Here is a 12,452-nt window from a genome sequence, read left to right on the forward strand (position 1 = left end):
TCATCCTCCTCTTGAGTCCCTAGCAAAGCCTGGCCAGGCCTCAAGGAGGAACCAAGGGAGTTGACTCTGACCATACACGCCAAACAAGGCCAGATGTCAGATTTCATGGCCTTGTCTGGCTTCTAAACACAGAAAGGTCAATCCATGCTTCATTGATGAGCGGATACATCTATCACAGTGCTAATGACCATGCATATTTCAGTAATGAGCAGATAGACAGATAACCTTTGGTTGGAAGGTTCATCCGGAGGTCACCTTAGGCTCGGGGCCTGTTGTTCAGGCCTCATTCAGGGCCTGTTGTTCAGACCTTGGCACTTCAGGGACGAGGTTTAGTGCTGGGCTTGACACTGCTGGGTGACTGGCTGGACTGGATGAGCTCAGAGGTGTTTTCCAGCATAATGGATTCTATAATTGCAGGATTCTATCTGCTGCATTCAGCTAGCTCCATTACTTAGCAGCATTACTTTGGTCCAAAAGCCCCCTCTTGCTCAGCTCTTGTGGCCTAAGGCTTCAGCTCCTTCAGCTCCTGGTGCTGAGCTGCTCACGCTGAATGAGACGACTCAGAGAGAAGAACAGAGTTCATCCAATTCCTTCTGGGACACAGAGAGGGGAGGTGTGAAAACAGGAGCATTGTTTGGTGAGGCCTCTTCTCTGCCCTTCACACCTTTCAGGGCTTTGAAGCAGCCAAGAGCTTTCTCCAGGAGTTCAATGAAGCAGCTGTTCCTGCTCCCAGGTCTGGCTCTTCCCAGTCTCTGACCTTGATTGGTTTTGTCCCTCTTGCTGTGCCCTCTGTTCCCCCAGGGCTCAGTGGCTGCTGCCCAGGACTGTGGGACTGGCACAGATCAAGGGGTCGAGCCCCTGCTTTCTGTGCCCTTGGAGCTGCCTGGTCACAGCAGCCTTTTCCATCTGGAAGCTCCACATGGAGAGGGAGTCTCCAGCTCTGTTCCTGGCGCAAGGTGCAGGAGCCCAGGGCTGCCATCTCAAGTCCCTGCTGGCACTGAGGGCTCCCAGGTGCCTCAGGCTGCTGTGCCACCACTGCACAGGGAGGGAAGCATGGCAGAGGCTGCACTGAAAGTCAGCTCCATGTGCTGCTCTTGGTACTGCCAGTGGTGCTGGTGTTGCTGGTGCTGCTGGTGCTGGTGGTGCTGCCAGTGGTGCTGGTGCTGGTGTAGGTGATGCTGGTGCTGCTGGTGATGCTGGTGCTGTTGCTACTGTTGCTGCTGGTACTGGTGCAGGTGCTGCTTGCAATGCTGGTGCTGGTGCTGCTGCTGGTGGTGCTGGAGCTGCTGCTGCTGCTGGTGCTGCTGGCACTGCTGGTGCTGCTGCCACTGTTGCTGCTGCTGTTGCTGCTGCTGAAACTGCTGGTGCTGCTGCTGCTGGTGCTGGTACTGCTGGTGCTGCTGGTGCTGGTGCTGCTGATGCTGGTGGTGATGCTGGTATTGCTGCTGCTGCTGCTGGCACTGCTGGTGCTGGTGCTGCTGGTGCTGGTGGTGCTGCTGTTGGTGCTGCTGGTGCTGCTTGTGATACTGCTGGCACTCCTGGTGGTGGCAGCACTGCTGGTGCTGCTGGTGTTGCTGCTGGTCGTGCTGCTGGTGCTGCTCCTGGTGCTGCTGGTGCTGCTCCAGGTGCTGGTACTGCTGCTGTTGGTGCTGCTGGTGCTGGTGATGCTGGTGATGCTGGTGCTGGTGCTGCTGGTGCTGCTGCTGGTGCTGCTGGTGCTGGTGGTGCTGCTGCCACTGTTGCTGCTGCTGTTGCTGCTGCTGAAACTGCTGGTGCTGCTGCTGCTGCTGCTGTTGTTGTGGCTGCTGGTACTGCTGCTGGTGCTGCTGGCGCTGCTGCTGGTGCTGCTGGCACTGCTGGTGCTGCTGGCGCTGCTGGTGCTGCTGGTGCTGCTGGTGCTGCTGGTGCTGGTACTGCTGGTGCTGCTGGTGCTGGTGCTGCTGATGCTGGTGGTGATGCTGGTACTGCTGCTGCTGCTGCTGGTGCTAGTGGTGGTGGTGGTAGTGCTGAAACTGCTGCTGCTGCTGGTGGTGCTGGCACTGCTGGTGCTGGTGCTGCTGGCACTGCTGGTGGTGGTGGTGCTGGTGGTGATGCTGGTGCTGGTGGCATTGCTGGTGCTGCTGCCACTGTTGCTGCTGCTGTTGCTGCTGCTGAAACTGATGGTGCTGGTGGGGCTGGTGCTGGTGCTGCTGGTGCTGCTGCTCTGGTTGCTGCTGTTGTTGCGGCTGCTGGTACTCCTGCTACTGCTGGTGGTGCTGGTGGTGGTGGTGCTGCTGCTGCTGCTGGTGATGCGGGTGTTGCTGGTGGTGCTGCTGCTGAAACTGCTGGTGCTGCTGCTGGTGGTGCTGGTGCTGCTGGTGCTGCTAGTTGTGCTGCTGGTGATGCTGCTGGGACTGCTGGTGCTGCTGGCACTTCTGCTGCTGGTATTGCTGGTGCTGCTTCTGGTGCAGCTGCTGCTGCTGGTTCTGCTGCTGCTGCCGCTGCTGGTGCTGGCACTGCTGGTGCTGCTGCTGCTGCTGCTGTACTGCTGGTGATGCTGGTGCTGTTGCTGCTGGTGCTGGTGGTGCTGGTGCTGGTGCTGCTGGCACTGCTGGTGCTGCTGGTGCTGGTGCTGTTGATGTTGGCGATGATGCTGGTACTGCTGCTGCTGCTGCTGGTACTGCTGCTGGTGCTGGTGCTGCTGCTGCTGCTGGTGCTGCCGCTGGTACTGCTGGTGGTAGTAGTGCTGCTGGTGCTGCCGCTGCTGCTGCTGGTGCTGCTGGCACTGCTGGCACTGCTGGTGCTGGTGCTGGTGCTGCTGGTGCTGGTGCTGCTGGTGCTGGTGCTGGTGCTGCTGGTGCTGCTGGTGTTGCTGCTGGTCGTGCTGCTGGTGCTGCTGGTGATGCTGGTGCAGGTGCTGCTGGTGCTGCTCCAGGTGCTGGTGCTGGTACTGCTGCTGTTGGTGCTGCTGTTGCTTCTGGTGCTGGTACTGCTGGTGCTGGTGCCACTGCTGCTCGTGCTGCTGCTGTTGCTGCTGCTGAAACTCTTGGTGCTGCTGCTGCTGGTGCTGCGATCATTTTTCCAGCACTGCCCCAGACTGAGGGATCAGATCCAGGCACTGCTGCTGCTCCCTCGGGACCAGCCCCAGTTTGGTTGTTGCTGTCAGTGCCAGCAGAAGCCGTGGCTGGAGCAGTGGGTGCTGACAGTGCCCCAAGGCCCGGGGCTGGAGGGGTCCCTGGGCTGGGGCTGGGAGGGAGCTGCCCCTTGTTCTCCCTCTGCCTCACGCAGAGCTGGGCCGGGCACAAGTGGGGCAGCAGAGCCAACAGGGAGCCTGCGAGTCTCTTCCAGCCGTGCCTGCTCAGAGTTTGGCCTTGGAGCTTCAGGTGGGCAAAGGCAGCTGCTCTGCTCCCTCTGCGTGTCCCCGTGTTCAGCAGTGCTGCTCCATCAGTCTGTGCCCAGCAACGGGGAAAAGCCTCAGCCCTGCAGGGCCAGGAGCTGCCGGGCTCTGCCTGAGCAGCTCAGCCAGCGGGAAGGGAGCTGCTCCACATGGGAACCAAGAGCAAAGGACACCTCTTTTTCCTAGCATGATTTCTGTTTTAAGGGGAAAAATGTGGAAAATAAAAGATAAAATCTTCTATAAAATGTGAAAGATAAAAAGTGTGCAGTGAAAAATCTTCTATAACTTTGAATTAAGGTGTAATTGGTCTTTTGAAACATAAAACTCAGTTATGTACTTTGTAAACATGCTGATGGCATGATGCATCTTACCGGCCTCAGGAACGTTTTAGAAAAAGATTTTGGGGTTTGATTCCAATATTGTTCTTTTAAATTGTGGTGAAATTGGAGTGAAGCAAGAAGAAACTGCTTTGCGCCTTGCCAGCTCCAAGCAGCACTGGGAATCTAAACTCTGTCAAACCCCAAATCCTTTAGAAGATGTCCTTCCTTCTCACCCTGTGAATGAGCTGCGCATTCCCTTTCAAACATTCAGGGGTTTCTTAAAGATGCAAACTCACACTTACAGCTTTTTGTGCTGGTTTGGAAGTGCAGAAGGGCGATTCTTCATTCATCAGCTCCAGACTGCACTGCCTCAGGAACCAGCAGTGGCATTTCTAGAGGAGGAAAAGAGTGCAATTGCACAATTCCAGCCAAAAAGAAAGGAAGAGTGGGACATAGAAAACATCCTGTGCAGATGCAGGCATTCAGCTGGGACTGTGGAGAGTTTGGCTTCTTGCCAATTGGATGTGTGTCCCTAACTGCAATCTCTTGGCCTGCAGGAGGGTCTCACTCACCTGCAAAAGTAGAAAGCTCAGGCGGTGTGCTGGGAACAGGCTCGTGTGATGCAAAGCTGTCAGAGCAATGTGAGGGCAGAGTGAGCCCAGCTGTGCCTGGGGCTGAGCCCAGCAGAGCCGTGGCAGAGCCCAGAGCAGCCTCAGCATCCGCAGAGCCCGGCTGCAAAGAGAGAAACCAGAAACCGCCCGTCAGCTGCAGGCTCCTGTCCCCTTGTCCCAGCCACCTGCGGTGCCCAGGCCATGCTGGTCGTGCTCAGAGCTGGGCCCAAAGCTGCCCATCACTGCTGCCTCTGGGAGCAGAGCAGGAGGGCAGGACATGTGCCCAGCCTGCAGCCAGCCACGACAGATCCAGTCCCTCAGCAGCTGCCCAGAGACAAAAAGCAGCTTGGCAGCCAACTGAAGAATTGGTTGCATCCACCCCAGCCAAGGGGGGAACCTTTGGTGCTGGCCAGGCTGTGCCATGCCCAGATCTGGGAGCATCCCCTGACTGTGGACTCACCTGCAAATTGGGCGTGGAGCGAGTCTTTGAAGAAGACATGCCAGAATTGAAATCCATCATCTTCAGCTGGCCGGATGGAGGAAGAGATTGCCATCCTTGAGGTTGCCCTTGGTGTCTCCAGCAGCAGCCCCACCTGGTAACAGCTTCTCCAGGGGCTCCTTCTCCTTGCCTATGGGCCAGACCAGGCTGTCAGTGCTCTGTCCAGGGTCCCAGCCATCAGTGGAGCAGACAAGCAAAACCAGGGGGAATGGTGGCCATCAGTGCTTTCCACACCAGGTGTCCAGCTCAGCTCCAGCCCAAGAGCTGTGTGTTCCCTTCTGATGAGCCCTGCTCAGAGCTACAGGCAGGACAAAAACAGCCTGGTTTGCTTTGCCCCCGATTGCCAAGAAATGTGTGGAGCTGTTACCTGCCAGGCCCTTGGATCCAACTGTGCATGTGGATCTCTCCCGTCTCCTAGGGCAGATGAACACCCTGCATCCAAGGATGGCGGAAAAGGTCTTCTAAGGATGGCCTGTCCAAGGGTTGCATGGACAAACACCTCTTAATAATATCTTGGCATTCTGAAGAGAGAAACCAGGAATCAGCAGTCAGTTGGAGAAGTTGCCGCCCCCTTCCAGTGCCCAGGCCATGCTGGGTGTGCCCAGAGCTGGGCCTAAACTTCCCCATGGATTCACTGTTTGCAGGAGAGCAGGACATGTGCCACCTCCTCAGCAGCTGCCAGAGCAGGATGCTCATGAGCCCGCTGCTGTCTCCCAAGCCTGGTGTTCCTCCTGTGCCCAGAGATGAGGATTCACCTTGGGAGAGCCGTCGTGGGAACAAGATCCGTCCCCAGATCATCTGCTGGCCCCTCATGAATGGGTGCTTCCCGATGACCAGCTGGTATAGCAGGAGGCCCAGGGACCAGATTGTTGCTGCCTGGCCATGGTAGCGTTGCTGGTGGATCCACTCAGGTGGGCTGTAGGACAGGGTTCCTGTGGAACACAGATGGAGCTCATCAGGGAGATGCTGCTGCTCCCAGAGCCTCACCCCAGCATCCCTGGGCATGTGGGGGCTGCCCCAGCGGCACACGGGGTGACCCACTGCCCTCTCGCCAGCACCTGGGACTTGGCTACAAACCCAGGGCTGGAAAAGAAGCTACTGCTGCTGGAAGAGGGCAGCAGAAGCACTGGGGAGGCCCAACCATGATAAGCAAATAAAACCCCACCCCATGGTAGAGAAAAACACACTCTCCTCCCTGCCTGCATGGCCTCCAAAAAATTGTTAATAAGCCAAGGCAAACGTGGGGAGCAGAGGAGTTCAAGCCCTTGCTCACTGATGCACCAAACTCTCTGGGGCATGGGGTCAGACCCCCGCCCTCTGCTACCCCCATGGGGGTTTTTGTCAGGCTGGCTGTCCCAGCCCCATCCCAGGGCACAGTGGGTGCTGAAGGCTGTTGGCAGGGCTGGGAGCTGGCCCCCCTCACACCCCCATTCAAATCAATTTGGCTCAAGCATTAATCCCATCCTGGCAGCAACACGGGGAATCCCTGGTCCCACACCCAGGCTGGGCCATGAGATGGCCAGGAGCATCCCCTGCCAGGGCTCACCTGCAAACTGGGTGTAGGCTGTGTCTTGCAGGAAGGCCCCACAGCCAAAGTCGATCAATTTCAGCTCCCCTGTGGCCAGGTCGAGCAGGATGTTCTCCGGTTTTATGTCCCTGTGCAGGACCCCGCAGCTGGTGCAGTGCTGCACGGCCTCCAGCAGCTGCCTAAACAGCCCCCGCGCCTCCTCCTCCGGCAGGAACCTCCGCTCCGCCAGCAAATGCGAGAGGTCCTGGCACCGCTCTGGACGCTCCAACACTAACACGAAGCTGTCGGGGAGCTCAAGCCACTCCAGCAGCTGAATGACTGCAGCACAGCCAGAGGACACCCTGTCCAGCAGCACGATCTCCAGGGGAGCACTGGTGCCGTTGGGCTGCGGGAGGAGCACGGTGCTGTCAGTGGGGCTGAGGCCGTGCCAGGGCTCTGGGACCCCTCAGCCAGCCCGGGATGCTCTGCACACCTCGCTCACCCCCACGCCCGCTCTCCCCGCAGGGCTCTCGGCGGCTCCCACCCTGCCCGGCCCCGGCTCATCCCTGCCCGGCACGCCCCGGCTTCTGCCGCTGGCCCCGCTCACTCACCAGCTCGCCCCAGAGCCGGACGCGATCCCGCAGCACACATTTGATGGCCACCTGTGAGCAAGGAGCAGCAGAGGGTTGAGCTCGCTGCCCGCCCCGCCGCGCCCCCGCCATCTCCTCTGCCCCCTCCTCCTCCTCCTCCTCCTCCTCCTCTGCCCACCGCTCACCGGGGCACCGTCCAAGAGTCGCGTGGCCGCGAAGACGCTGCCGAAGCCGCCGCGCCCCAGCAGCGGGCCCAGCTTGTAGCGCTGCTGCAGGGCCTCCTGCGCCTTCCCTGGCGGCGAGTCGCGGCCATCAGCGCTCGGCCCGGGGCCAGGAACGGCCCCCGAGCGCTCCCCGACCTCCCCGGGCCGGGCATCCGCAGGCGTTCCCTCATTGGAACGCGGCAGCGGCGGCTCGGGGCCAGCGGCCGCGCTGCTGAGCGGCGGAGCTCGGGCCGGGGAAGCCGCAGCGGAGGCGGCGGCAGCGGCCGCGCCGCCTGTGTCCTCCGCGGGCCCCGGGAGGAGCCGGGGCCGGGGGCAGGGCCGGGGCCGGGGTCGGGGCCGGGGTCTGGACCGGAGCCTGCGTCGGGGCCGGGGCCGGGATCGGGCCAGGCGGAGCCAAAGGGCAGCGATTCCGCCCCAGCCCCAGGCAATGATGCCCGCCCAGCAGCGCCAGCGCCAGCACAGCCAGAGCCGGGCAGAGGCGAGACCACGGCGGGACGGCCGGGGCCGGGGCCGGGGCCGGGGCCGGGGCCGGGGCCGGGGCCGGGGCCGGGGCCGGGGCCGGGGCCGGGGCCGGGCCGGGGCCGGGGCCGGGGCCGGGGCCGGGGCAGCCCCGCCCGGGCTCGTGGGCGGGGCCGGGGGCGGGCCGGGGGCATGGCCCGGGCGGGCACAGGGAGAGGGAACCTGGAAGAGGACGGGACGCAGGAAAAGGGAGACCCGGAGGGAATGTGGGACAGTGGGAAAGGGAGAGGAGAAACAGAAAATTGATAAATTGGCTGCTTTCGCTGCTGCTGCTGCTGCTGCTGCCGCCGCTGCTGCCGCTGCCGCTGCTGCTGCCGCTGCAACTGAAGCACCGGGACCGTTTGTCCCCGTGTCCGTTTGTCCGTTGCCCGCTCGACCCCGCCCCGAGCCCCGCGCTCCCCGGGCAGCCCCTGAGCCTGGCCAAACACGGGAACTTTGCTCTGTTGAGCCAAGAGCCAGAGTCTTGACTCCTGCACAGGGGCACAGGAATGCCCTTGGTTGCTGCTGTGCCTCGTCCCTGCTGAGGGTCAGACACCATCTGAGCACATTCCCTGAATGCAGAATTAGTACCTGACCCAAGCACTGCACTTGTGTCTCCAGCATTGCTTTCCAAGTAAAACAGCGGAAGGCAAACTGCGTATAGCTCATGGTATTTTACAGTGTCTAAAACTTGCCAAGTCTCAGATCTTAGAGGTGAGATCCATTTGGAATGAATGGGATGGAGAAAGTGCAAGATGGAAAAGAGAAACATAAAAATAAATAGAGAAAAACATATTGCTTGTTTCTTTTGATTTTATTTTCATTTCATAAAAAAGTGGTTTCAATTTTCCCAGAATCTTCTCCACAGTCCTTTCTGTTCTTTCCAAAAACCTGTCCTGGAGAAGAAGGCACAGCTCCTGTCACAAGATGTGCCCCCAGCTGCAGCTTCTCTTGGCTTCCCACACAGTGACTGCAGCACAACTCTTGCAGCAGAGCAGGACAAATGTTTGAAGAACTTGACAACTTGTTCTTTCTTTTCCTTCTGGACAGTGGAGTTGTGCCATTGGTAAGGTTTTCACTGTTACTCTTCTAGCCAAAGAAAACATGATGAGGTACCAGGAATTGTTGGGGAATACATGCCTGGCTGAATGTGGAGAAAGAATCTCCAGAGCCTGCAGCCAGAAGTGGAGAGCTAATCATTCCAATAGCCCCATGGGCATCTTGAAAGTGATCTGGAACATGAAGATGGGCTGACAGAGGGAGTTTGTTTCTGTGTTCAGTTTAGATGATTCTACATCTCTTGCACTGGGAGAAATCAAGAGCACAATCAGTTGATGATAAGCATCAGAACATGATAAGCTGGACCTCTCAGTGGATGAGAGAAAGACTGTGAAAAGGAGAAATGCAGGGAATGACTTGGTAAACTTTGTATATAAGAAGGCACATTTTTTCCTAATAATTCCCAATTCATTCCCTTTGCTTCTATCCTTTTAAAAAGGCCAACTGCATGTCAGATTCCCCATGAAATGAGAACCCTGAGCTTGTGGGACTGCCTGAAAGGTGCCCTGTTCCTTTTTCTTCTGCTGCTCAGAAGAAACAATGAATCAAGTTGGGAAGTTCTGGTATTTCTTTCTCCTGCTGGATTTCTTCATTTTATTTGCCACTGCAGAGGCAGTTTCTGTGATGGCCTCTGTCAGTTGATTCTATTTCAGCAGCAGCAGCAGCAGCAACAGGGCTGTGTTTGAGCACTGCAAATGTGACCTGTGTGGCTTTAATTCTCCTTGACTTTGTGCTCAGGGAGTTGGGAGCATTTTGATCTCTACTGATCATGATGCCGGAAACAAAAATCCTGAGTTCCCTGTAACAAAAGCACAGTGGGTAGCTCTGATTGAAAGAGGCAATTGCAGTTGTATTACTAAAATTCAAGTGGCAAGCAGAAGAGGGGCAAGAGCAGCTTGGATCTACAACTGCCAAGGCAAATGTAGATTAAATAATTTTGTGGGACTTTTCTGGAATTTTGTGGGATTTGAGAAAATTTAAATAATTTTGTGGGATTTTTGTGGAACTTTGTGGGATTTTTGTGGATTAAGTGAAATTTGCAGAGATTGTGTGGGATATTTCTGGAATTTGGTGGGGTTTTGAGAAGATTTAGGCAATTTTGAGGGATTTTTCGTGATTTTTTTGGGATATTGAGAGAATATTGTTGGATGCTTCTGGATTTTTTTTTTTAATGTTGTGGAAATTGCAACAGATTATGTGGGATATTTCTGGAATTTGGAAGGTTTTTGAGAAAATTTAAATAATTTTGTGGGATTTTTCTGGAATTTGGTGGGAATTTTCTGGAACTTGGTGGGATTTTTTTGAATTTTGTGTGATTTTGCTGAAATTCTGTGGGGTTTTGATGAAATTTAAATAATTTTGTGGGATTTTTCTTGAATTTTGAGGTATTTTTCTGCAATTTTGTGGGATTATTTTTAGAATGTTGTGAAATGTTTTGAAATTTTGTGGGATTTTGAGGAGACAATGAATTTTGAAAATTTTTTCTTAGATTTTGAGAAATTTTGTGGAGATTTTGTGGGGTGTTTCTGGAATTTGGTGGGGTTTGGAGACGATTTTGGGGAATTTTGTGGGATTTTGAGAAAATTTAAAGAATTTTGTGGGACTATTGTGGAATTCTGTAGGGTTTTGGGAAGATTGAGGGAATTTTGTGGGATGTTTCTGGAATTTTCTGGGATATTTTTGGAATGTTGTAGAATTTTCTGGAATTTTGTGGCATTTTGTGGAGACTTGAAGAATTTTGAGTGATTTTTCTAGATTTTGTGTAAATTTGTAATTATTTTCTTGGATGTTTCTGAAACTTTGTTAGATGTTTCTGAAATATTTGTGGATTTTTGTGGGATTTTTCTGGAATTTTGTAGGATTTTGTAGGATTTTGAGAAGACTTGAGTAATTTTGAAAGTTTTTTCTTAGATTGTGTGGAAATTTGTGAAGATTTTTTGGGACTTTTGAGGAATTTTGTGGGATATTGAGGAGACTTGAAGAATTTTGAGGCATTTTTCTTAAATTGTGTGAAAATTTGTAAAGATTTTGTGGGATGTTTTTGGAATTTGGTAGGGTTTTGAGAAGTTTTAATGCATTTTGTGAGACGTTTGTGGAATTTTGTGGGATTTTTCTGGAATTTTAAGGGATATTGAGGAGACCTGAAAAATTTTAAGCGGTTTTTCCTAGATTTTGTAGTAATTTTTAATGCATTTTGTGGGATGTTTCTGGAATTTTGTAGGGTTTTGAGAAGATTTTTCTAGAGTTTTGCTGGATTTTTTTTTTAAATCTGTGGGATTTTTCTGGAATTTTCAGGGATTTTCAGTAAATTTTCCTGGGCATTTAAAGAATTCTGTGAAATTTTTCTGGAATTCTGTGGCATTTTGAGAAAATTTAAATAATTTTGTGGCATTTTTCTGGTATTTTGTAGCATTTTTTTGGAATGTTGTGGAATTTTCTGAGATTTTGTGGGATTTTGAGAAGACTTGAGTAGTTTTGAAAGATTTTTCTTGGATTGTGTGGAAACGTGGAGATTTTGTGGGATGTTTCTTGAATTTGGTGGGGTTTTGAGAAGATTTAGGGAATTTTGAGGGATTTTTTTCGCAATTTCATGATGCTTTTCTGGAATTTTGTGGGATTTTGAGAAAATGTAAAAAATTCTGAGGGATGTTTCTGGAATTTTGTGCGATTTTTTTTTGAATGTTGTGGAATTTTCTGGAATTTGGTGAGATTTTGAAGAGACTTGAAGAATTTTGAGGAGTTTTTCTTCGATTGTGTGAAAATTTGTGGAGATTTTGTGGGATGTTTCTGGAATTTGGTAGGGTTTTGAGAAGATTTTTCTAGAGTTTTGCTGGATTTTTTTTTAAATCTGTGGGATTTTTCTGGAATTTTCAGGGATTTTCAGTAAATTTTCCTGGGCATTTAAAGAATTCTGTGAAATTTTTCTGGAATTCTGTGGCATTTTGAGAAAATTTAAATAATTTTGTGGCATTTTTCTGGAGTTTTGTAGGATTTTTTTGGAATGTTGTGGAATTTTCTGAGATTTTGTGGGATTTTGAGAAGACTTGAGTAATTTTGTAAGATTTTTCTTAGATTGTGTGGAAACTTTTGGAGATTTTGTGGGATGTTTCTGGAATTTGGTAGGGTTTTTAGAAGATTGTCCTGGGTTGATTATGATGTTAAAGTGTATCCCCATTCTTCCACCCAACCCAGACACCGGTTTTGTATTCTTAAAATTTCATCTAAGAGTAAAAGTGAGTGGAAAAGAAGCACCGAGTCTCTTATCAGAGACTGTACTTGCTCCCCCCCCCGCATCGGGAGTTTTGACTACAGCACAGACAACAAGAGACAGATCGCCTTGGCTTTCCAGCCAGCCGGAGCAGAGAGGTCTTCCTGGACTGTTTTCTTTCCCTTTTTCTGAAACGAATCGAACCTGCTCTGGACTGGGGACTCGGGGGAGCACCGGGAGCTTGCACCCGTGGACTACCGGGAGCCCAGCCTGGGCAGCGGCATTGTCCAGCCCGAGCAGATGGCGGCCCGGCTCCCGCCTCGGTTTCTGCCCGGCTGGCTCGATCAGCCTGGCTGCCGTCCGCCTGCAGGCTTCAGCGGGGCCGGCCGGGGGCGAGCGGGAAGGAAGCCGCCGTCGGAGCGAAAGCCTCCGAGAGAGAGCCGGCGAGAAAGCTTCCTCGCAAAGGGAAGGGGCCGAGCCTCAAGCCGCTGGTGGCCCCGTCGGCCCGCTCCTCAGCCCCCGCAGGCGTTGTCGCCGTGCCGAGCGGCCGGCCGCTTGGG

At 53.7% G+C, this 12,452-nt stretch overlaps 1 pseudogene; it reads right to left on the minus strand.

Annotated features, from left to right (window-relative positions):
• Window positions 1–5,169: 5,169 nt before the first annotated feature.
• LOC131589812 (serine/threonine-protein kinase pim-1-like) lies at window positions 5,170–9,455 on the minus strand (annotated as a pseudogene).
• Between the last annotated feature and the right edge of the window lie 2,997 nt (window positions 9,456–12,452).

The sequence above is a fragment of the Poecile atricapillus genome, chromosome 30, assembly GCF_030490865.1.
Source record: "Poecile atricapillus isolate bPoeAtr1 chromosome 30, bPoeAtr1.hap1, whole genome shotgun sequence".
NCBI lineage: Eukaryota > Metazoa > Chordata > Aves > Passeriformes > Paridae > Poecile > Poecile atricapillus.